The sequence below is a fragment of the Typopeltis vanoorti genome, chromosome 11 (genome assembly GCF_054136105.1).
Source record: "Typopeltis vanoorti isolate ZY-2024b chromosome 11, IOZ_Tvanoo_1.0, whole genome shotgun sequence".
Classification (NCBI taxonomy): Eukaryota; Metazoa; Arthropoda; class Arachnida; order Uropygi; family Thelyphonidae; genus Typopeltis; species Typopeltis vanoorti.
The window spans coordinates 26,761,837-26,787,706 of record NC_143559.1 but is presented as its reverse complement, the minus strand read 5'-3'; the positions used below and the strand labels follow the sequence as shown (position 1 = coordinate 26,787,706).

The window sequence follows — 25,870 nt, the reverse complement described above, 5'->3', positions numbered from 1 at the left end:
TATATAAATTCGTCATAATTCAGTTATGATGGTGAATTATGTGTTGATTTTCGTGCAGTTCAATAATGAAATTAGTAAAATATCATCTCTTTACATACATGATTATAAATAAGATTATTAAAATTTATTAAGAGCACACGAATCTTAAGGATTCATATTTCTCTTAGGTCAGTTCATATGAACTAATGAAACTGAAAAAAATGAAGAAAGATTTGAAGTGATTGTAGTAAACGAGAAATCCGGATTGTTAATCGCAGTTGCTATAATAAATCATGTAACATTGACCGGGCAATTTCCCCCTTCGTGTGAAAATATTTAGGTTCGAATGCTATCTAGGAGATAGCTAGGATTTTCTTCAGTAAAACCTAACCAATTAATAATATATTGACTTAAGCCTTGCATATTTCTCTTGAAATTACAACAAACTGGAACTGCTTAATAACTGAGCTTATTTATTTTTTTATCTCCCACTCGGTAAAAAGTTATAAATCTAAAAAAGGTACATCAGAATCGTGAGTGGGATAAGAATTGTTTTTCAATTATTAATAACTTGAATTTAAAAATAAACAATTTTTAAATAAACCTTGCTCTAGGGTCCAAAATGGAACTTTTTTCAAGCCTCTTCAGCCCTCCAATAAGCGGGTGATGAAATTCATCCCCCAGCTATGCCATCACTAACATATGCCAGCGGTGGGATTCAAACCCGCAAGCTGTTGAATGGAGAGTGAATAAGTTAACAAATTATTATAAATACCGGTCTAAAGGTCATTTCTAAATACACTGAATTACTGCACTTCGCATTTAGATTTTCTCAGATTATCTCAGAATTAGCTATGTTTGTATCTCTCAAATGCAACTACTTTAAAAGTCGGTAGCAGATGGAAATGATAAATATTGTTTATTTCTTACCTCAATCTGTAAATCGAAAACTCTGATTTAGTGAAGAAAATTTTTTGTCTATTTTGTGATAAAGTTCGTCATTATCAATTTTTCCTTTTGAATATATAAAAAATGAAATAATTCTTAATATTATGCAATTAGCCGAGTTTGTACTGTATTATAAATATTTTACGTTGCTTTATAAAACAACTGCCTGCGTATTTTCAGCTAGTTTCTAGACATTTGCGAAGAAGTATCACACTTTTTGTGTTGTAATACTGTTAAAGTAAGTTATGAAAAGCGAGGTAGTGGTCTCACCCTTGGAGAATTTTTTTTTTTTTAATGTTGCTCCCACAAGAGAAAGAGTATTTACAATTTATAGTACATTCTGCACCTCGGATGGGGAAGGAGTGTCCTGGGTTCGATTCCCGTCGGTGACGTGAGGAGCTGAAGGATCTTCCTCAGCCATAGCCAAGTTAATTGGTCTTGAAAGTGGACAGGTGGATTTTTCATCCCGCAAAGCAGGCAAACCGGCATTGAGAGCTCAACACTACAGGACATAGGATACACCGGGGCGTAAGGCTGACCACCTTATTCTGTGAACGGTTTGAAGTCCCATGATTAACAAACCCTCGACACCGTAAGGTAAAAGTGGGTAAAAGGAAGATGATATATGGTATTTTCAATTAATTTTATATAGTTCGGAAACTCTGACTAAACATGGAACTTTTTCAAGCCACTTCAGGCCTATAATAAGAGGCGGCTTTTCTCCAATTTTTGAATTAGAGAACAGATGAGAAGATTCAATTCCTTTCCAAAATAAGCTATGTCGTTACAATATTTTATTCTATTTTAAAGTATTAATAGTCAAGTTTCTGTCGGGGGAGATACACAATACAAAGTAAGTATTTTCCTTCCTTTAAATGAGACAAAGCTATTTCGCTTGCGTGGCGTAAGTTAGGCTTGAACAGAGATCATTTGAAAGCAAATAATTCTCATCACTGAGCAAGATGCCAATCCATTTCGTTTTTTAACGAAGAAACCTAAACTAAATACTCTGCCATATACACAGAACCGACTGTTACCATTTAAATATGGAAGTATTCCGTCACGCCCGTCTCAATCCGATGAAACTATTTTACACAGATAAAGCCTTCGCTGTTTGGTCGATATCAACTGTGCACTCTGGATGTAGAGACCCAACTTTGAATCTCGCATGTGACACAAGGCATGTCCTTATAAGGGAATATGACACCGGAAGGCGAGTTATCCGGTCGCATGAATTCACTTCAGTTGCTTCAGGCACAAAACAGAGAGCACATTATGTGTGCTTATATGAATCTGATCCACCAAAGGTTGTAAATTTTGAGCACTGCAGGCGTGATTAACCATCCTGATCTAGAGATCAATGGAACTTTCTCAAACCTTCAAATAAGCGGGGCGGTGGTCTCACTGCTTGACCGTGACACCGCACACTATATTATGCATATATAACAGTCATTCCGGGCATGTACAATCCCCCCCCCAACACACGATTAGAATTTTCTGGGTACATCAGTATTACAAAGTATGTGTGAATTCCCGAGTGTGTCATACAGAGAAACAATCGTAAACAATATCATATACAAGCTTTAGCAGTCAGTTTTCCCATCAATACGGATGTTTACAGTGCAGTAATCCAAGTTTATGAATAATTCATAACAATTATTAATGTTACAGTGTTACGGTTAAATGAATTTCATCCGAGACTACCAGAAATGGATGACTGCATGTCATCCCAGGTTAGGCCAATCTAGAAGCAAGTTCTTATTTTAAGCTCAACTTAGCCGAAGTAAAAAAAAAAAATAGACTTATTAGAGACATACAATAATTAGTATGTATTAAAAAAAAGTCAATTCATGTCATTATTAAGAGAAGTAGTAGTATAACAAACCAAATGATTTTTTTTTAACACACGTCTATTTAAATTTTCTGTGAAAATTTAAATGCACGTTACTGCAATCTGTTTTACTTCCTTACTATAAAAATGTCAGTAGCGAATAGCTAAGTTACTTTAGTATATCGATTGGATTACTATTTAAACAGTCGGAAATGAACATAAAAAAAAGACTTTACGTGGAAGGTTTACATCGTCTAGTGCAGGGGTCGGCAACCTTTTCAGACTCGGGGGCCACATTCAACTTTTATAAAAATAAAAGAATTGGGCCACAAGCGTTTAATTAAGAGGAAATGTCATCATCATCATCATCAAATTCCTGCCATGTACCCTCAAGGGGTGTACAGGATATGACAGTACTACATGAAAAAATTACATCATTACTAACTTCCTATCTACAATTTTCCTCCAAATCAGTCTGTTACTTGTCAAGACTCCAACATTATCAGATCTTATATTTCTATCGTCTAAGGCACTTTGTACCGTATCAATCCACCTATATCTTGGTCTTCCTCTGGGTCGTTTTCCTGCCAACCTGGCAGAGAACACTTGTTTTGCTAATCTTTCCTCTCCCATTCTATTTAAGTGACCATACCATCTGAGATTAGCTCTGCTAACGCATTCCTGGATGCTGACAATGTCAAGTTCTTTCCTAATATCCTCATTTTTAATATGATATTGCCATTGATGCCATCTGTTCACGCCTCTAATCTTTCTCAGGACTCTCATATCTGCGGTCTCTAGTCTTTGGTCAAGTGTTTTACTTCTGACCCAGCTCTCAGATCCATAAGTTAAAATTGGTTTGAACACAGTCTTGTATACAGCTAATTTAGTGTTCCGACTAATTTCTTTCTTATTCCATATGAATTTATTCAATTGACTTCCCACGATACCAGCTTTGCTGATTCTGTTGTCTATTTCTATATTTAGTTTACCATCTTCAGTAAAAATTGTGCGTAAGTAGATGAAATGTTTTACTTGTTCCACAGGTTCTCCATTCACAACACAGTTGACATTTTCAATGATTCTGCCTATTTTCATTGTCTTTGTCTTTTTATTGCTGACCTTCATACCATATCTATTACAACAGCTATTCAATTTAGTCAGAGAATCTTGCAGACTTGTAGCGGATTTATTTAGAAGTATAACATCATCCGCATAAAGCAAAGAGCTGACATTAACATCGCCAATTTTGATATCAGGTTTAATACCACATTCCTTCATAGTGTGATCCATATAGATAATGAATAACAGAGGGGATAATGTACATCCTTGTCTCACACCAGATTTAACATTAAACCATCTTCCTGTACTTCCTTCAATTCTAACTGCTGACTCACATCTCAAATAAAGACTAAGTATTGCTTGATATAATGCCCCATTGACACCATATAACTGCAGCGTATTGAATAGTTTCTCTCTTGGCACCTTGTCATATGCCTTTTCCAAATCGACAAAACTTAAATACAGAGGAAATAGTTAAAATAGTTAAAAAATTAAGAGGAAATAGTGAGTTAAAAAATACTTAAGTTATCAATTTTCATTATATCAATCTTAAACTCCACAGAAATATTTTAAAGTACGAGATATGAAACAAGCATGAAAATAAAACTCAACGAAAAATTATTATCACTTAAAAACAAATTAATATAGTTTATGCCTCACAACATGTGTATCTTCCTGCTTAATGTGACTTTTGTGATTGTTTTCCCTTAGCGAAACTTGTATCCACTTTATAACCTGAGGTGCAAATTCGAATAGAAGCATGAAAATATTCATCAGTCAGTCGAGAAGAAAATTTATTTTTTCTAAAATAAATTTTTTAGAAAAATAAATGCATTTATTTTTCTAAAACTTCTAGAACAATGCAAAAGCACATGCATTTGCATTGTTCGCAAATGCGAATATTATATTCTTTGCAAAAATGATTAATTCATCATACTGAATACATCACTGAACAATTGAACATATTCCACATGCCAGGTAAGTATGGTCAACCTTTTATGGACCGCCAAAAATACACATTTGGGCCGCCGGTTGCCGACCCCTGGTCTAGTGTATAACCACCATACACTTAGGCTTATTGAAAGCCTGAAATAACTCGAAAAACATTCCACGTTTAGTCTCGAAACTGGAGTACATACGGACAATCATAATCACAATTCTCGAACATGTTCACAAAAGTAAAATATCTTGAACCGCATTCATATCAAGAATCGGTATAGCAAATTGTAGTGAATTTTAATGCTACAGATTGTGGGCATGATTTACATGAAGACATAACAGTGGAAATCGTCATATATATATATATATATATATATATATATGACTCCCACTCATGACATGAACCGTGAACTTACAGGATATTAGTACCTTGGACGTGCTAAGGGTTTTTTGTATTTTTAAATGATCTTAGAAATACTGTTCTAGACACTAAATATGAAACTTAAAGGCAACTTCAGGCCGCCTAAAAGTGAGGATGTTGTTTCACATTGGGCGATGAAATTCATCTACTACCTAAATCGCAAATGGTGATATTCGAGTCCGCAACCAGTTGGCTGGAGAGCGGGTAAGTTAACCACTTGGCCAGGCATTGTGTTTGCTAAGTGAAAGCCTTTTGAAGTGATCCTGCCACTGTTGTTTGATCTGTTCCGTAATGTAATCAGCCCACTCAGAAACTGACTGCTCAGAATGATAGAATTCTCGTGTTAGTATCTGCGAACTAAGTTCGCAGTAGTATCTGCGAACTAAGCTGAATCGCAAACATAGATATTTGTTCAACACTATGTTCTGTGTGTCGCCTGATAACGCACGAAGCAATACGAAGAAACCTGTCAAACGACTTCTGAACGGATGGAACTGAAGAACATTGGTGCATCCACCCTACTCCCCTGAGATGATTCCCTGCGACTTTGCTCTCGTGACTAAAGTTAAAGAACCTCTCCATGACAAGGCATCTAATACGTCACAGACTAGTCCCTTGTGAAAACTGCAAATGGAATTTCCCGGTCGCCGCGCGTGTGGGAACGAGTTGTAAAGTTGGCCGAGTGTACTGCAAGGATGTTAACTGCAAAGTATACGAAAATTAAAAAAAAAAATTAGAAAGGAAACAGAAAACCCTGTTTTCCTACATTCACCTTGATCATATATTCTGAAAATGACACGGCGTGTTCTCGTTTTCTACTCTATAATCTTACAATGAAAAATGGTATTTTATAGGCTATTTATGAAGGGTCCAATTCTTAAAACATTTCTCAAAATATAACATTCAGAGAAAAAAAAAAATGTTCCTACTTAAGAAAATGCAAATAATGAAGCATCACATGAAAGTTTCCTCATTATACATTTAACAGTGTGGAAAGACGAAAACATCCAATAGAACAGCAATGGCAATTAAGTAGCCTAAAATTCCAAATTAATTCAATGTATATATATGAATTAAAGTTCATTTTAATGTGAAAACAGAAGCTTAGTAACATTTTCTATAGTATGTGTGTTCTTTCTATGTACACAACTCACATCCTGTTTTGAAATTTAAAGGCACAACCACTCCTCTCTTTCTCTCTCGAAGTGTTCTAGTTAGTCCTGACTGACGGTGGCGAACCGTGACGTCCAGTTCCGCTCCACACACCCCCGTCACACCCAGCTTGTGCAGAAAAATAAATCAAATTTTCCTTCTACCTTTCCTTATCTCTTTCTTTGTTCGACCTCTTCTTCCACGCACGTGGCACTTCTCTCCACCTTTCCCACAATTTTCCTTTCGTTGAGGACTCTCGAGAAGTGATCCTTGCTGCCTCATTGATCTCACATGACTTGCGCCACGTATGATAGACCGAGAAGTTCAGAGTACACTCACCTTTGAGAGCGGAGGGCGTCATGCAGTTGAAACGAAGGTTAAAATCAAACTCCTGTTACTTTTGTGTGGTCATGAGTGAGAGAAAGAACTGAGGTCAACGCTACACCTCTTGCGGTCTTCTTAGGAGGGTAGGTAGTTAACTAATGTGTTTGAAAAGGCCAATTTAGTTTTTTTTTTCTTCTCATAATAAAAACCCTCATCAACTACCCGTGTAAATTCATTAGTTCAGACTCCTTGGGGATATTTTCCATAACTAAATGCGGTTATGCATCTGCTTATATAGAGCAAGGTACAACCAATTAGATCGGTGTGAGTTCCTCCTACTAATACTCTCAGTATCCGTCACAACATGTGAACTCAATCTATACACAATTTTAACACAGTTTTTAATGTAGAAAAAAGTATGACTTCTTTTGGATAATGGTGAACATGAATAAAAAAAAAGTAGAATAAGTTCTTTTCCTCCACTGAAAGTTCTGCTTTCTCCCACCAAATTCGAGAGAAAAAAAAAAATTCGTTATCCGCAAACCAAACCATAGGTTTCGTTTGTCCTCTTTGCAGCGTTCTGAGGTCCTCCTAAACAACAGAAATTAGGACTATCAAATTCACGATATAGTTTCCTCATACATAAAGTAACGTAATAACGTTTCGGCTGAGAACAGTGAGCTCTCGTTGCCCTTCTTACAAGATTACGGTTTCCAATCATATTAGCGATAATCCATGTTACTTCATTTACAGTACTCCATGATTTGCGTTTGCAAATCATAACAATGAACAAAGCGAATTCCTGTTTATCGAAACTATAAACATTAACCTGGTATTAACTCTTAATTTATTTTAATTTCCCATAAAGTAAAAATGCGTTATTCTAAGTGTCTTAAAATTGAATTCATTCACTATATCTAAGCATTACTTAAAAAGTCGTTAAATTAGGAATATGTCGGATATCAAAGATTCAGGGTGCGGAAGATAAAACATCTAACACAATAACTGTTCGAAGAATCTAGATTCAAAATCGCATTGGTTTTTTCCCCCCTCCCTCTCGACAGGAAGAGTTATCAGGACGCAACCGACATGACAGCTCCCCCCCCCCCCCCGGCACAAACCACACACCTCCTTGAGAACTATGAGGATTCACGCAATTGATAGACGTAACACACATTGACGCCTGGGCTGCATTAAATATTAATGACTATTAGTTTTTAACCAAGGACCTCATTAATATTTAATAAGGTCCTTGGAAGACTAGAAAAATTTTGAAAAAATGCTTATGACTTAACAATCGTACTTTAAAGAGCCAGTTTTACTTTGCTCTTTCGAGAAAAGATAATTATTAATCTAAAAACAGCTGCTGCTTTTCATTTTGTAATGAAAAACGGAGCCTCCGTAGCTCAGTCAGTCTAGACGCAACCCTTTGATTGGTTCGAGTTTCGTCTAGGACGCGAAGAACCTTTAATCAGGGCTTTTCAATTGCAGATGAGTTAGCCGGTCTCATACGGAGGTAGAGGATTTTTCCTCCAGGAAAGTCGGGTTTTTCGTCCTTCAGAACAAGCAAAGCGGCCATTAGAGCACACAATATTAAAAAACAATTAACATACATAATACACCCCTGCCGAGGGGCCGAAAAACCAGGCAAGAAATCAATGGACAAATAGTCCAGCAGCACCGACAGTGTACTGGTTAGGGAGACAGCTTCATCCAGGCACCAGCAAAGGGATGAAATTAAAAATAGTTTGTAGCTGACTTTCTTTAAATGAGTCAATCGGCGCTTAGAACCCCAACTACCAGTTTGGGGGGAGTTTCTTTATACAGAGAAATTCTATATTTGTAAATATGCGTATTTATTTCTTCCTATTATTTTTTTTATTTATGCTCAAATCATATGTCAAGAATTTAATAAAAGTTGCTTTTAAAACTACGATCACAAGAAAATTTATTTATAATGCAATCGAACACATGTTTTAAATAAATAAATACTGGCTGACTTTAGTGATATATATTATATATAAAACACATTCCGACCAGCATTTATCCATCATCTTATGTCTTTTTAAAAGAAACACAAAAATGCTTATAAGTAGAAAGTAAGCAACTATTTTCTGGCAGGTGGCGTGATCTACAGCAGGTAGGCTACGTTGCTAAGCAACGTTTTACAGTATGTACGGGCATGTGTCGCAGGAGCACGATGTGCAGAAACCAGCCAAGGGTCTATTATAAGCAGCAGGAAGAAAGGCCAGTTTAAACATACGGATCGAAGCAAAAACAAACAAGCATGGCTTAATTATCAGCACTGCCTGCCCTTGCCGCCATTTCTCTGCGGAGGGTTACTTTCGTTTAACGTTTTCATAATGCATACAAAACTGGTCGGATTTTTTGTACTAGTAGTGGTGTTTCTTTCGCATGGAAATTGAGAAGAATGCTCCTCAAGAAGAAGTGATATTGTACTTCAATTTATGGCTTAACTTATGCCAATATGATTTTATTCTAGAAATAAATTTTTGGCGTTTTCTGAAAAATATTTCCATATACTTCCCAGTATTCTTTCTTAATACAAAAAAGAGTTAAGAGAAAGTAAGCCATTGCACAATTATATATATAATTCTTCAGCAGAATAACACTAGGAGAGACCCAAATACAGTTATAGATTTTTGGCCTCTGACACACAGGAACATAAGATAATGGAATGGTCAGTAAATCAAGCAGGAAAAAAAATAGTCTATGAACTATCTCAGTGAAATAATACTGGAAGCACGTGTATATTTGTAACATATTAAACTGTTGACTAAATACGGGTTGGGCTATTTGCACTCAATGTCGGCAAAGACCACAGAGCAAATCCACCTCTGGTCTATTCTCGATTTCCCATTTTGATGGAGTAAAACCTTGTCCACCATTTAAGGCAAATATTTCTGCTAACATTCAAGGTGTTCAAGAAAAATGTCCCTCGCTTGATTTATGAGATCACATATGCCAATTCAGCTAAACGTTGAGGGGGGGGGGGGAATTATTTCTGGCGCTTAAACCTAAATTCGATGGTTGATCAAGCAAGTATAGGTCAGTGGTGCAAATTTCTGAAAGTAAGTTGTATTAATAATATAGCTCTTCCCCCTTTCCCCCATTTTTAAAATTAACATCAGAGTATAGCTGGGTAATTTTGCCGATGTAACCGCATAGTTAGTACTCTCTCGGGGAATATATTTTACGCAGTATATTCTTCCATAGAACAAAATAGATTTCATTGTTGAGACAAAAAAAACCTTCCAATTCATTCTCAGGAAGTTGAAAAGACCTTATTTAAACCGAGTCCAATACAATGTTTACGGAATTCGAATTCCGTGAATGAAATACTTTTCTCATGTAGTGGTGCAATGATTCGAGACTTATTATAAAATAAAATTAAAATTTTAAAAATACTCAAGCATACAAGCATGGTTTGTATGTTGTATGAAAAAAATTTCACTATGTATCTAACAAGCAATCTAGTTCATGTTAATATTCACAGAATTCCGACTATTATATAGCTTTCAGAGACGTACGTGTTTTAAATTTTTCCCCTGATACGTATAGTATTTCGCAATGGATAATGTTACACGTTTAATTTTTTTTCCCTCTTTCTCTCCCATACTCAGCAAAAAAGATATCTGATAACAGTGCGCACACCGTCACATCATTAAAGAAATTCCTGTATATAAATCAACCTTAAGTATGCCGGATAAACAAGATGTCATTACTCTGAAAATCCGGAAATAGCAATCTGTTTCTTCCAGCTAGCATCATTAGCAGTAAGTGCGTTCTGAAATCAGTTAGAGAGCAGACCTCTCCGCCTCCACTCTGACTGTCTTCACCATTATATCTGTCGTCGAGCCGAGCAATCAAAGCGAACAGGCGGTGGGAAACCACATCAACTTTACACAATAGAATAACACAGGCGGGAATAGAAAAAACATTGCTTAATCACGTAATCTGGTTTCAAGAGTAGAGGACAAAGACTCAATGGACAGCGGGTTTATTTTAAGTATTCCCGGGACCTCAGGGTGACAAGGGACCGGCATACATAACTGAAGTTCACCAATAACAAGCAATCTCATGTAGTGTTTGGTGGGGCTACCATTGTTTTCGACGAAGCGTGTACTCTGCATGACGGTTAATACGAGGAGTAGGTAGTCTCGTCACGCGGAAAATTATCCCGCGGACACTGTAATTCTCGTGTTGGGAGGATCAAAATGAGAAGGAAGTGGATGCTAGGGGTGGAGGTAGGACCAAAGAAAATCTGCGATAAGAACGGGATAAAATAATAAACTTTCTATGTTGGCGTTTGCAGTCCGGACAAATCGTCAATGTGACGTGAGAAAGGTCACACACGCATACACACACACCACCTATGTACTCGGTGGAATACTGTACGCAGAATGCGAGATGCAGATACTCGCTATCACTCTTGTTTCCGGCGCCCCCCCCCCCCCGGAATTAACATTTGTCATGGGTTCATTGGATTTTTGTTAAGTGTTCTTTCGTCATACTGTCCATCACCAGTCAATTTCCATTATGGATGTTTCATTGTCATCACTATAAAATCACAATCTCAGCTGGCTTATTCTTAACTAAGCAATCCCTGTCTTTATCCTTGGAGAAAAAAAAAACATCCCATAATTAGACAATTTTTTAATTCCCTCCTATGTCTGTTCATTAAGCTATTCGAACAGCTTTACTATAGTTAACTACTGAAACTGATTATCTAAAGAAGGTTTCCAATAATAAAAAAAAAAATTAAAAATCCAAAACGCAGTCGCTACAACTTCCAAATATAAATCTCTATACAAATTTATATAAATATCCCAAACTTTTGAAAGTTTATTTTTCACTTGGTTAGAGTATAATAAAATTAGTTTAATCCTTTATCCAAGTGTGAGCAAACAAAGTTTGCGCCTGAAAGTATCTTCAGGACTGGGGTAAGGTGGTACAACACCAGGACAACTCGTTGCAAAGGTGGAGCAAGATACCAACACTCCTATCTCAGTATCTCCTATAATGCAAAACACATCTCCTTGCGGATATGCCTAATGTTATGCATTAAGGGCACTAAGGGTCATCTCTACCTATAGGTAGAGATGACCTGCTAATGCTTCTGCCTGGTATCGCCACTTGGGCCTGGCTCCCACTGAAGAGACCTCAATAAAGGTCGAAACTAGTCTGGGTAGTGGCCCTTCCCTTAATGCATAACATTAGACATATCCGCAAGGAGATGTGTTTTGCATTATAGGAGATACTGAGATATGAGTGATGGTAACTTGCTCCACCTTTGCAACGAGTTGCCCTGGTGTTGTACCACCTTACCCCAGTCCTGAAGATACTTTCAGGCGCAAACTTTGTTTACTCACACTTGGATAAAGGATTAAACTAATTTTATTATCCCAAACTTCTTATAGCAACTCGTTAATCAGACCATGGCCATTGTCTACCTGCTACAGTGTGTCACTAACTGATCGCCAGAGATCATTCTCAACATTATCACCTATCATAAGCAGGTGATGACCCCATATGCAACCCAAACGACCACTCGTGGTGCCGTACCTTACCTTATTTTTATAGAAATAGAACTTTATTTCTAAATTAGGTTCACAAAATGAATCTGTCCAAGCTGTAGATAAACTGGAAGACAATAAGCTGAAGAGTAACTGAAGCAAGGAGATGATCCAAATTAAAACTCATTTCAGAATACTTGTCTCAAAAAAGCGGTTGAGCCGACTTGCAAGCAATGGACATCATCAAATGAATAAAGAATTAAATGTACATTTGTACAATATATGCTAAGCGATCACCACATTTAATGCATCGCTTTTTCTGAGGGAATGTCATGCGTGCTCACGCGCGCGTGTAATTCAATGTACAAATGGAGATCAAGACAGCAAGTGATTTTAAGCGTTCTATGATAGTTGGCAAAATACACAACAGCTGAAGTATCACGGAAATTGTCATACTGTTTGGCTGTTCATGGGTAAGTATCTAAAGAATATCAATTATGATACGGGAGCCAGAAAACATTTAATCAGGCGCAGTCGCGTGACCAAACATTTGTTGACGACAAAGTTAAAAGAATCATGCAGTCTAAGAGATGACTATATTCAGACAAATGGCAGCACAATACAAGATGCAGGAGGATATCGAAATGCATAACGCGTTGGATTCTGTCGCAAATGGAATATAGCAGCGGATGGATCTCAGTTTCATTCCTGCCTAAAAACATAAATTACATATATAGTGGACTACTAAGACCAGACACGTGAGTAATGGAAAAGCATTGCTTATTCTGACCATGGATGAAGAATAAGATGTTGAGAACAAGGGCTTGCAAATTGGAAAGCAAATATCGTGCATGCTTAATTCGTAACGAAATGGACACATTTAGCCTGTCATCAGGAATTTTAATGCCTTATTAAGCCGGCAGAAGCTCCTGGTATTGTACTACAAGATTGTTCACTCAAAACTTCAAAAACCGACTATAATCCTAATAAATGCATTTTTTATATTTATTTTTCTGTAAGTAAATGAATGTAGATTTTTTGTAATTAAAATATTTTTCATAAACAAAACGAAATAATAACCAAAATAATTACTAGTTTATTAATATTAGTGAAGTCATAAAATCCGATCAAAAATGCCAAAGAAACATTCGTATTTGTCATTTTATAGTCGTACATTTATTATCTTCTTACTAAGAAGATAATAAATGTACATTTATTATAAATAAAAGATGTTATATTTGTCATTACCAATAAAAACGATAAAATCTTCATGGATCAAATGCAATATATAACTAAAAATTAAAGCTTATGGCGAAGTTTTTTGACTGGTCTATGCACCGATGGAGATTCACTTACAAAAAATGCCTCTTACAAACATGAGTTAGCACGATATTGCGAATTTTTGTCCTCAGAAGGTCCGCTTTCAACAATTCAATAGTTGAAAGCGAATATAGCCTGGAAGCAGAGTTCGTATTTTTTAAATAATCGACTTCAAGAAACTCCCAACACTTTTCGTAAGCCGCCAAATCACTTTCAAAACTAAACTTCGAACATCTGAAGGAAGGCATCTTTTTTTTGCTTATTGGCCACAACAAAATAACAATCGGTATTTATTATCATTTCTATTAATTTTAGCGAAAAGTCAATTTTAACATGCATACAATGAGCAATTTATGCATTTTGCCCGAAAACGACTGAAACTGGTTCCAGAATAAATTGATATATAAAACATCGGTTAAAAACAGTAAAAGTAGTTAATTGTGTGTGTGTGAGAGAGATAAATAAAGAAATTAAATTCTAGATCTGAATATACTTGCAAGTAAAATTTTATTAACATTAAACTAATTCTTACTACAGTACTGGAATAACAGTTTTGTCGAATGCAGATTGGAGCTTTTAGTTTTTACTATTTATGACAAAATTTGTTTTTTTACTTTAACATATATATTAGTACTGTTTATGATTGAAAAGAAAAACGGAATAATTTAGTATATATAGGTCATACATTTAAAGAAACAGTGATGAGGAGAGGAAAAATGAAGCGTTACAGAATATCAGTTGAACTATCAACTTGAACGGAATGTCGCAGCGCTGTTCTTTTGAAGCTGCAAAACAAAATAGTAAAATTACAGAAGCTAGTTTTCGGATTAAGAATGCCCATGTAAATTATTCTTTATCATCCCCCCCCCCGCATTAGGGTGAAAGTCCTGTCACGGCTCAAGTAATGCTATAACAGGATGGTTAATCCTATCTACATTGTCTGTTATTTGGCAATTAAGTATATTCGGTGGCCAGTTTACATCGTGCGGCGTTATAAACTTCGCTTACCACCGTATGAAACCAGCTAACTCGCCTTCACTTGAAAAGCCTTTATAACACACACACACACACAATATATATATATCTACCCTATATATATATATATATATAAAATTATAAGCTTTTTTATGTAACGTTATTGTGTCACGTTTTTTGTCAAGTTATTTGAAACTCAGGGGCTACCCAGAGTGTCGAGTCTTCAAAATTCGAGTCATCAGAATTCGAGGAGAACCGGCCTACCAGTCCGGAACTCGCGGGATTGGGCGCCTTAAGCGCTGAGCTCCCCCCACCCCTTTTGAAGACTCGACACTCAGGAGCTACCTTGAGTTTCGAGTCTTCGAAATTCGAGTCATCAGAATTCAAGCAGAACCGACCTACCGTTCCGGAACACGGGGGGTTGGGCGCCAGGGGGAGGAGCCCCCTAGTAAATAAATAATTAACGAAATCAAAGGTTGTGAGTCTAACACCATATCAGACAAAATGTGGCTATAATATTCTGTTGCTTTATACGGAGTAGAAGTCAGCTATATGATCTTATTTTATTGCCAAGTGGAAAAGAAGAACAAAGCAGAATAAGGTGTCAAAAAATGGGTTGCAAGTTTTGAGAGGTAACTACAATACGCAATACAGAATGCCAAGGAGGTTGGAAAGTGGGTTGGTAAATAGTTTACTTTTGTTGTTTTTGGGGTAGGGTGGGGGGATGGTATATCTTCCAACCGAGGAAGAGTAATGTAGCATAGTGTTTCTATCGTCAGCTAAATGTGGATGGAATAAAAATGAGAACTCACTGAGATAAAGAATATAAACGGCAGGTGATAGAACGAACCTTGAAACTAAATATAACATATCGTTGTAGAGTAAACTAGTGTCGAAGTTTAGTACTTTTTTTTTTGCGCCATACGGTATTAGTGGAAAAGTAGAAGGATAAAAAGTACGTAACGTGGAGCGTAGCAAAAGAAACTGATGATCCAAATACAAACGAATAAGATTGAATAACTACAGTAAGAAGGTGTTTATTTTATTTTATTTTGAGAAGCTCTAAGTTATAATATCTACATTTTAGCTGAAATAATAACCTCTTTAAAATGCTCAAAGTGTTTCATTGTTTTTATTGGGAGAAGAGAACAACGATTACAAAAAAAGAAAGCCAACAGTTTTATTTCACTATTTTGTCACACATGGTTATCTTCTAGAGAATATTTTACAAAATATTTCAGACTGCCACAGTTCTATCAGTTTCTGTTCTTCGAATAAGAACCTGTATAACGCATTGTCCAATAAACATGGTTAGGCAGTTATTAATACGACCACCACCACAACCACTAGATGGAGTCCAACCTGTCGGACAAGTTTAAAGGTTAGTCGTGTCTTCGTGAGCTACGGAACCAAAGCGACAAGTAAAGGAATGCGGCTTGTCGTTACCGAACTCCATTCCCACGGTTGTAGAATTCTGCATTGCCCGCCCACAACATAAACACCCCTCATCACGCCTGGTAATAGTCGAATTAATTGGGTGCTCACGCCGGGGCGGTGACTGCAGGGCGGTCGGTGGCAACCTCCATGTCCCACGTGCAACTACATGAAGAACTACTTGGAGAAACTGGTTGCAGCTCTTCCTTTTTTTTTTTTTTTTTTCCCTGTTAATCCTTTGCGTTCTTCAATTTCGATATTGGTCTGCGACTTTACATCTTTGGGACCTCAGGACTGGTTTATGGGTAGCCACCAACTATTCTGGCGAGTCATAAGCGAAGTCAGTGTAATGATGTTTGATATTTATATTACGATTGGTTGATTAGCAAGTTGTATAGAAAAACTCAAAACAGAATAAATCATATAGAACTTTCTTGCAAAGAAATCACCATTTTTCTAGAAAAGTGGTATAGACAATTGACAACCGTGCACAACTGACTCGTATCGGGCTGATAACTATTACGAGGAAATACGTAATGGACGGGTATTTGTTTTTATTTTAAAGTGGTTCCCACTCTTTCTTGTCCATGACCAAAAAGAACTGTAGCTGGCAAGTGTGTGAGAATTTATTGTTATTTTAAGCAGGTGGACAAATTGTGATGATAAACTAACTTTGATATTTATATTTTAATTTCTTTCTTGCTCATTAGCATTTTTTTAAAGTTGAAATTACGGCGAAATAAACTGAAATTTCAAGTGGAAAAGGCATGCCTATAATAGACAGCTAGCCGACCATTGGGTTCCTGATTTAAAATACTCCTATAAACGATTTTCTTTTAATGCAAATGCCATCACACCTATGAAAAGTCGCAAACTGTAGTAGAGTAACAGTAACCGTGGATGGACGAAGGATTACATAAACCGGAAACTCTGTACTAAATATGAAAAGGATTAAATCTACTTCAGACCTCCAACATGCAGTATGGTAGTAGTTTATTCAACCCGGCCGTGACGGATGTCTGGGCTGAAAAAACCTTGCTTCTATGTTGTTGAATAGATAACAGGAATACGACAGATTGCAAAGGCGATACAGGATGGGTGTTAGTTCTGGAGCACAGTTCTTAGTAAAACTGCTGAAATACCATCTGGGGCAAGAGACTTATTAATATCATTGTTAATGAGTGTTTTTCAGATCTCCTCCTGATCTTTCGTCAGAAAAGGCATACTCTGAGTGGTTTGTGGAATAGTATGAGGAGATCTGCCTGTGTCGTCCGAACAAGTGTAGGTGGAGAGACTGTTGTCAATAGGGTCTTTTACCTTTACCTTACCTTTAGGAGAGGTAAAAGACCCTATTGACAACAGGATTAGAGAATGGTAAAAAAACAGACCACTGAAGTTCTGCCCAAGAGACTTACTTGGCAAGGGCCCAAAATGCCTACTGCCATTTGAACAGGAGGAAAGCTTAGTGCATTTGGATTATAAAGTCTATTCTAAAAGATCTGCTGATGAATTTTTACAGTTGTTATAATATAAGCTGAGTATTGTAATTTTTTTTTTTAACTTCAGCCTTTCGACCTTATGCCGCACTTCTTGGATTCGGAACGGTCGGGGCTTTGAGCCGAGTGAGGAATAAAAGGCACTCATCCCGGCAATTAGAATTTCACTTATTAGATTAGAATAAGTGCTTGGATGAGGAAGGCGAAAGCAGTAATCAGACTATGAAAAAGCTGCATAGGAATCCCAATCATTCCAGTTGACATAGGGTAATAATGTGTCATAGGATAAGAGGCTGAGACTGAAGCTGTCAAACTGAAAGTTAACATCAACAATGTATTTGGGGGGAAACTAGATAAAAGAAAGGTCCAGGGTGTTGTGAAAATAAGAACTGTGCTATTCTAATAACGCAGATCAAGTATTTGCGTTAGATCATTACTGACAGCAAACAATTCAGCTTTTCTTCAGACTTGTCTGTGAAGTTAGAAAAGCCAGTCGGAATTATGGACGTCGAAATTTCCAAATAAGATTATCTCCTCTTTGGATGATTAGACTATATGTGATCAACTTTCAGAGTTGAATAATCAAAAATATAAGTAGCGTCATCAGAATTAGGAGAGTGGTAAATGCATCAAATGCAACCAACAAACCGAGGCAAGGAAATTATGAGCCAAACTAAATCATATAATGAAGAAAATTCTAGATTGATACCATGCCTTTCAAAAATGTATGTCCCGCTCTTCTTACGGAAGGCATCATACACGATGTAATGGAAAGTTTAGGCGAGCTAAACTCAGCAGAAAATCTAAATTCTGCTTTTCATCACTGAGATTCAGTGATGAAAAGCAAAAGGCAGCAGGGTTTGACTTTTAAGTGTTGGTGCATGTCGACAGAAACCAGAGACCCTACAGAAAAAACAAAGTAATATCCATGTCACGCCTCCAATAAGCAGGTAGGTGGCTGCGTTTCACCTGGAGAAGAAAGTAATCACCAAGACGTCTAACTGGCATTTCCTTCAACTAGGAACAGTATGCCTTTATGGCGGTCTAGTGAGAAATTCTCAACATTTTCTAAATTCTGTGAATGTGTCCTGATTTTTTTTTTTTTTTTACTAATTTTTGCTAGTGTACTAATTTTAATTAATTTGTAATTTGCCTAAACTATAAACAGGGTTTTTTTAACCCGATCATCGTTGCTCATTAATGTAAATAGTTCTCCATCATTCAACAATTGTATTGTGGAATGGAAAACTATTTGATTGAGATAATTTGATTTTTTAATTATAATTTGATTACTTTATATTTAACAAAGGATTTTCCGGGAAAATTCGCCTTCACTCACGAACCCTTACACATAAAAGTCCCCTATTGGGTACGAAACCCAGGCCATTTTCCTCACTTTGAACCACTTCTCCATTTTACCGAAATATCATATACAATTCCCTAGACCCTAGTATTATTCTAACGGTAATATCCTATGAGGTATTGTCATCAGTGGCATGCAGGATTTCCTTAAAATTAATGTCAAGTTTATTATTCATGGGATTTTATTTCTCTCAGGAGAGAAATTTTTTTAAAAAAATTGCATGTTTTAAAAATAACGTGGCCGTCTACTAGTATGCCACTTAATAGTAATAAACTGAGTACAATGAAGAAACATACCAAAATGACAAAGGCAAATCCGTACATTATTTTTAGTGTGTGTGTGTGTGTGTGTGTGTGTGTGTGTGTGTGTGTGTGCGTGCGCGCGCGCGCGCGTTTAATATACAGGGTTTTATCTAACAAAACGCAGATATTAAAAAAAAAATGAAGACATCGATAAATATTGTGAATAACAGCTTCGGGTGTCAAGTGTTCGAGTGAGAAAGTTCAATGTAAGCTCCATGCTCAGTTCGGTATGGCGATATTGAGCAATATGCCAACTTTGCCCTGTTTCTCCTAAATCATATTCATGAATCAAATGATTTCTACCAGACGGGTACACAAACAGAAAAAAAAGTAATCAAAACTTTTTGCTAACATACTTATAATTAATAAAATCTATGATTCCTCTCCCCCGCACCAGTTTCCATTCTTGAGTAATTATATTCCATTACAGAAAGCAATGAAAAGAGTAAAAACATTAATCTAAAGTTTTAGTACTGACTAGAAATATTCCACGATTTCGGATATTTTCCGGGAAATGAAATTGGACATTAACTCCATGAAAGGTGGAGAAGAGATAGAATCATCCAAGAACTGAATTCATCTATGATACAAAGAATTATTTCAAAACTGAAATACTTTAAAATACATATTTCAAGTAAATATTATGCCGCCCTGTAAAGGTGAATTATGGCAAATTATTATTGAAGTTCCTTGTTCAGAAATACCAAAGTCCAGAAAGCCATTGCGTATAGCTATTTATTTACAGTAAAAGTTGAGGTAGCCCGTGTGTTTTAAATAATAATAATAATAATAAATTAATTCTATTCAATGTTCAATTTCAACTGAAAATAAAATTTTGCATCTATTATTCTGAAAGTGTTTCAAGTTATGACAAGGTTTTCTCGCAAAGTTTTTTAAAAATAGGTCGTCAGTATCTTTCAAAACAGTTTAGCTCTCTGTTGAGAAAAATGGACGCATATCCAGAGCTAAGCAGTTTCCAAAAAAAGAAACTGATGTTAAAATAATGCTCATTAATTAACTGCGAAAAATCAAGTAGTATCCTTTAGTTATTATCAACTATCAGCTGAGGCAGGGCCACTTCATGCTTTACCAGAAAGTAATGAAATACTTTCAAAGGGGAAAAATCCGAAATTTAATCACATGACCCTTACCCGATCATACAGTAAATTCAGCAAGTGTTTGGGTTATAGACAGCACTTTTGCTGATGTAGGCCACCAAAGGGTATACCAACACGTGGCTAAGCATTAAATAATTTTCCTGTAATTTGAACGCTATAAGAATTCACTATCCCTAGAGCACGTATTAACCTCTAACCCGCCAACCTCTCTCTCTTCCTACACACACGCGCGCAAAACGAATGTTAGGTGCTGGTTGCTTAAACTGACAGAAATTAAGTTCACACTGAAAAATTTTCAGGCGCAATAATATAAAAATTAAAAAAAAAAACATTGTAAAAAAATTCACAGAAATTCTTCTCTGAGTGCTTTTTCGTAACACTCCCTGCAAAATATTTACTTTAGAAATTACTTAAGATATAACTCGAAAATACTAGAGCTCAAAGAATAGAGTAGATTACGAATCTAACCAGTGTAGGGAAAGAAATGAGATGGTCTATAATTAATATAAATTTAAAATATATTAACGCTGCTGCTGCTTATTATTATATTAAAGCTAGAACATCAGGAAAAGGAATTTTGTATTGGGAGAGGAATAAGGCAAGGAGATTCTATATCACCTAAATCGTTTTCTGCTGCATTAGAAGAACTCTTTAATGTTTCATGAGAAAACTATGAAATTAGCATCAATGGAAAAATCGCAATCACGTTTTGCTGATGACTGTTCTATTAACAAAAAAAAAAAAACGCAGGAAATGCTAAATGACCTTAACAGAGAAAGCAGGAAAAAATTAAGGATTAATCTTACTAAAACCAAACTGGTGACAAATTCAGACAACAGATAATCGTATTTAAATTATGGAAGACCTTGCTAAATTAGTTATTTTTAAGAAATAACAAGAATAAAAAAAAATAAGTAGAAGAATCACGCAAGGAAACAAAGCATTTTGGCTGTATAAAAGATTATCTGTTAGGAGATTTACCCATATTCTTAAAAATAAAGCTCCTTAATATATGCATTATTCTAATATTTACCTGTTGAAGTGAGACATGGGCAAAAACTAAAAAACACGAAGACAGGATGCGGTGGCCGAAGAACCATGGAGAGAGGAATGCTCCACATAACAAAGTGGAATCGAACAAGAACTAGAGAGATGACTGGAGTAAATGATACTGTGAAGTACTGTAAAGCATGTAAATGGAGAGACTGCCAAGAATATCAAAAATAAGCTGTTCATATTTAGTATTACGGCCGAAGCAACTAAGGTTATAAGACTAGTGTATTATGTCTGTAGTAAACTGTGTGTTCTACTTTGCTTTGTCCGTTTGCCGACTGAAAAACCCCATCACCTCCATATGAGACCAGCTAATTCACTTTCACATGAAAAGCCCGTGTACAGGCATTTTGCGCTCTAGATAGGATTCGAAGTCAGGGCCTTTCCGACAAAAAAGGTATCTTCGATACATCCTAGTTGTCGGGTAATCTCTCACATCCGATAAGCTCATCTATTACCTAAGGACATTCACAAACACATGCACACAGTGGAATTCGACACCATCATTTATTGAATAGAAAGCAGAAGCGCTCTCCTCGGCACTTAGGCTGGAAAGCAATCAGGCCAGAGATTAGAAAGGGGAAATAATAATCGCATTTCTTTTAAACAACCGATCGTAGCTTGAGAGATGAGCTGATACAGAAACGGTGTTCTCTTGGAGTGAACTAGCAAAATGAATGGAAAAATTAACAGCATTTACACTGATGGATGCTCAGTGACTGCCGCTCCAGCTAGAGGATCTAAGGAGAATGGTGGAATTATTGGTGAATGCTAAGATGATCAATATTCGTTAAATATCCATAGAAGAGCAGAAACCCAGGAATTTCTTCCTGGATGAGGAATGTTAAATTTTTGCATGTGAACTATTGGATATTTTTAAAAGAAATTCGCTAACATTGAAAAGCTGTTCAATATCTCATGGGTGCACTTAAAGTTCTTAACCTTGGGTGCGCCGTTCCGTATGTCATTAGGTCAGTATACTGACCTAATGTACTGATAAATAAATATACTGACATCACCTTGTCAGTATATTTTTTTCTTGAGCAAAAAACGTTTCAGGGGAAATGCAAACGAAAGTACAGATTTTTGTATGCTGAAGAAGCTGTTTAAGACTGCACTGAGGCGAGGAGATTTAAATATTTTCGATGGAAAATAACAGACCAAATAATGTACAAAAGTCCATTTGTACAAGACTGCAATGGATTTTACACATTGATGGTACAAGCCATGCTTGGCATTACTGATAATAGGAAATTAGACTGCTTTAGAAAGTTATTTACAGTTGCCGAGAATAAGAATATTCCAAACAAAACAGTCTATAAAACAATCATTCCGATTTCAAGTTTAAGCGGTGAGAAACGGCCTCAGAACTCTCTAAATAATCTTTAAAATTGGAGGAATGAGGCGCGTCTTTGAATAACGTATTCTGTGGTCTGTATTGACACTCCGCGTATCGAAATACTATGAGATAACAGGAAGAGGATGCAGAATCGGATTTCTTGAAGTGTCCTCGATTGAACACCCGGTTGGTTCAAAATATCCTTAGTGGACGGTAATAAGATGGACAACGTATTGACTGAAATGAAGGCAAGCTAAAGGTTCTATTCTCTCAAAATTCTTGAGATTGGTTTAGAGATATCAGTAATGTAGGGAAGTAGAACCCCACGTTCAACATTAGAGTTATGAGGAATTAGAGAGAGAGAGAGAGTGTGAATAATGCTTTGACTCTTTCGGGGGTTAAAATCTTTTAACTGCATGATCACTTTGATGGCATCCACATCTTGTTGTTGTAGGTTATCATCGTTGGAATAGATGAAATGTACCATATTGTTAGAAGCCTGTTGAATATATCGACTAACGTAGTCAAGGTCACGTTTCGATATACAGAACTGGAAAGAATGCCTGGTGGAGAGAGGATAACAAAATATCGAGGAACACTAATTACCATTTTTTTTTCTTTTTCAATGGCGAATATGATACTTGGAAGCAAGTTTTGTGCTACAAAAGGAACTAGAGTCTCTTCCTGGATGTAGCCAGACTGCAAAGATGTCATAATATATCATATCCAAAATGGAGGCTGGGGGCACATGCAAAGTCTTCCCAGGTGTTTAAACAGTAACCGGCCAAAGCGGTTAAGAGGAAGGGCTCCTCGTGGGTGTACTCTATCACCGTGCATATTTTGTCTTTCCAGCTGACGTATCCAAAGTTAAAACGAAAACCTATGATAGTGACTGAAGAATACCGGCCAAAGGAACACTCTCAATAAAGAATTAATGTCAAAACTGATATCCGCAAGCTGCAATATCATCTGATGAATTCTTCTTCATAAAAGCATCTCCAGGTGTGAGACTACCGCCACGCTTTATTGGAAGTCTGAAGTGGTTTTACGAAAAGGTCGATTGCTGGTCTCTAGAGGCTTTCGGATTATGGAAATAAATAAATTTAAAAATAAGAAAAATATATAAAATTAATAAAAAACCTTAGGCCACCCACGGTGCGAATATACTATACATTTACAAAAACCCTTTTGTAGGTGGGAATCACATAAAAAAATAAAATAAAATAACGACTGATTGTCCTTTAAGTGCTAAGGAGGCGTGAAAAGAATGTTGTCCTACGATAGGTGGGAGAATCGATGCGATCTACAATAGGCCTTTATCAGAGGAAAATCTTTTTGTATTTGAGTGGCCCACTGAACTCAATACTGGATGTCATAAGCGATACCATAAAGAAATTTGAACTTATTCCGGTATAACTCCTTGTTTCTATGGGCTTGTAAAATACTCTGGGACCCACTGTAGACTACACCGATTCTCCCACCTACGTGAGAGTAAAGGTTGAGTAGAAATTATGAATGCCATCCCATTTTATACTAGTATAAACAATAGTAAACGAAATTGAGAATAACCGAGGGAAATGAAACATGCAGAAAGTAACAATATAATCGGAAATGGCAACATGAATAATACCGTTAGAAAAAAAATAGATGGTGTTGGAGAGATAGGTAGGTTTATTGGAAGTTCAGGATGTTACATTTACTACTTGATTACTTCACACTTCGTAGAAATTCTTTACCATCTATCCAACCGGAACAGAATAAGTGTAGAGAGAAAAGCTGCTAAAGCTGTAAACATCGAAATCGTCGAGAAGATGACGGACTGTATGTAAGAATCAAAAATAGTTTTGAGTTGATTGTTATGTTACGGGAGAGATAGGCAGCAATGGTGAACAGAACGAGGCAAGAACCACAAAAGATTAAAAAAAAAAAAAAAAAGGGAAAATTTTCATATTAAGTAATCTCTAGCATATGAGATAACAAAGACCATATCATCTAATAATGATGCACAGAAGTGATACGATTGCTGCCAGAAAGGGTGTGTGCGGATTAAAAATAGAAATAAGCTGTTGAGGTCACAATTTAGGCTACATTGCATACATAAATGAAACTGACTGGAAAACTAAAAAGGAGAATTTGGCGAAGGTAAATTTTGTTCCATTATTTTTAAGAGATCCTCTTATCTTCGTATTGTTAATGCTGACAATTTTGAAAATAAAATCTGAAGTTGGGGAGAAAGAATACAGTTGAACTTTTGAGGTGCATGGTAAATGAAGTGAAGACTTTCCCAAATGAATATATACGCCATTATGACTCTTTAATTGCAAGTATTATTCATCAAGTAATCAAGAAGGGTTCGATATGGTGCACTATCTGATGAATGTCTTGCGGAACAGTTTGTACAACCTAATGTGGTTAATGGTAATTCTTTGAGAATAAGGGGGGGCAAGTGGAGGGGAGAGACAGAAGGAATAATATATAATGAATTAAGAGCAAATATTTATGTGGGAGTTAATATTACATTAAATGTGTAACATTACATCATGTTATATTTTCCCCCATTTTGTAAGCATAAATAAAACGACAAGCGAAAAAATTGTGACATTTTCGGTTGGCCAAAAATGGCCATTCATTTCTAGTGTTACCCATACAATAGATCGGTTCATCCACAGTGACTTCCACACCCATAACATGTTGTACGGCTATGCTTTACATGGTAACACAATTCCTTCACAGAATGCGATATTCCTAAGCAAACACTCAGGAAGTCACGAGCTTGATTCCCACGAATACGCTTGTGTTCAGTCAACCATAGCATCCGTTTTCTATTTGAAACGTCCGTATGCCGCTAGCCATTTTTATTCGCTCACACATTTTAGCTGATACAGTGAACTAGCCGGCTAACAAGCATGCCATTACAATTCAGTACAATATTATCTGCGCTTTCGCATGCCTCTGTTCTTTATATACGAATGTTTGACTGCATTTCAAGAGTATCTCAATACTATGGAAAAAAGACTGGAAAATATTCCTGCTCTATTTAAAATAGAAGCATCGAAACATTTTCGTTGACGCTGAAAAGGACACATGCTTTCGTCTAATCTATATCTTAACATCGGTAAACAGAATAATCATAACATACTCCTCCCGCCCTTCTCCGGATGCACACAAGCAAGAACATTAAACTTAAACTTCATTAGGCCATATAATCGAATTATCGATACAATATAATTTCATATAGGTTTTTAAAGCAAACAATTAAAATTATATCATAAAAAGA

At 36.4% G+C, this 25,870-nt stretch overlaps 1 protein-coding gene across 3 annotated transcripts in view; it reads left to right on the top strand.

Moving 5' to 3' along the window:
- LOC150101395 (uncharacterized) overlaps window positions 1-25,870 on the top strand; it is a 334,623-nt gene that overhangs the window by 171,998 nt on the left and 136,755 nt on the right. The gene's annotated exons all lie outside the window — the stretch shown is intronic.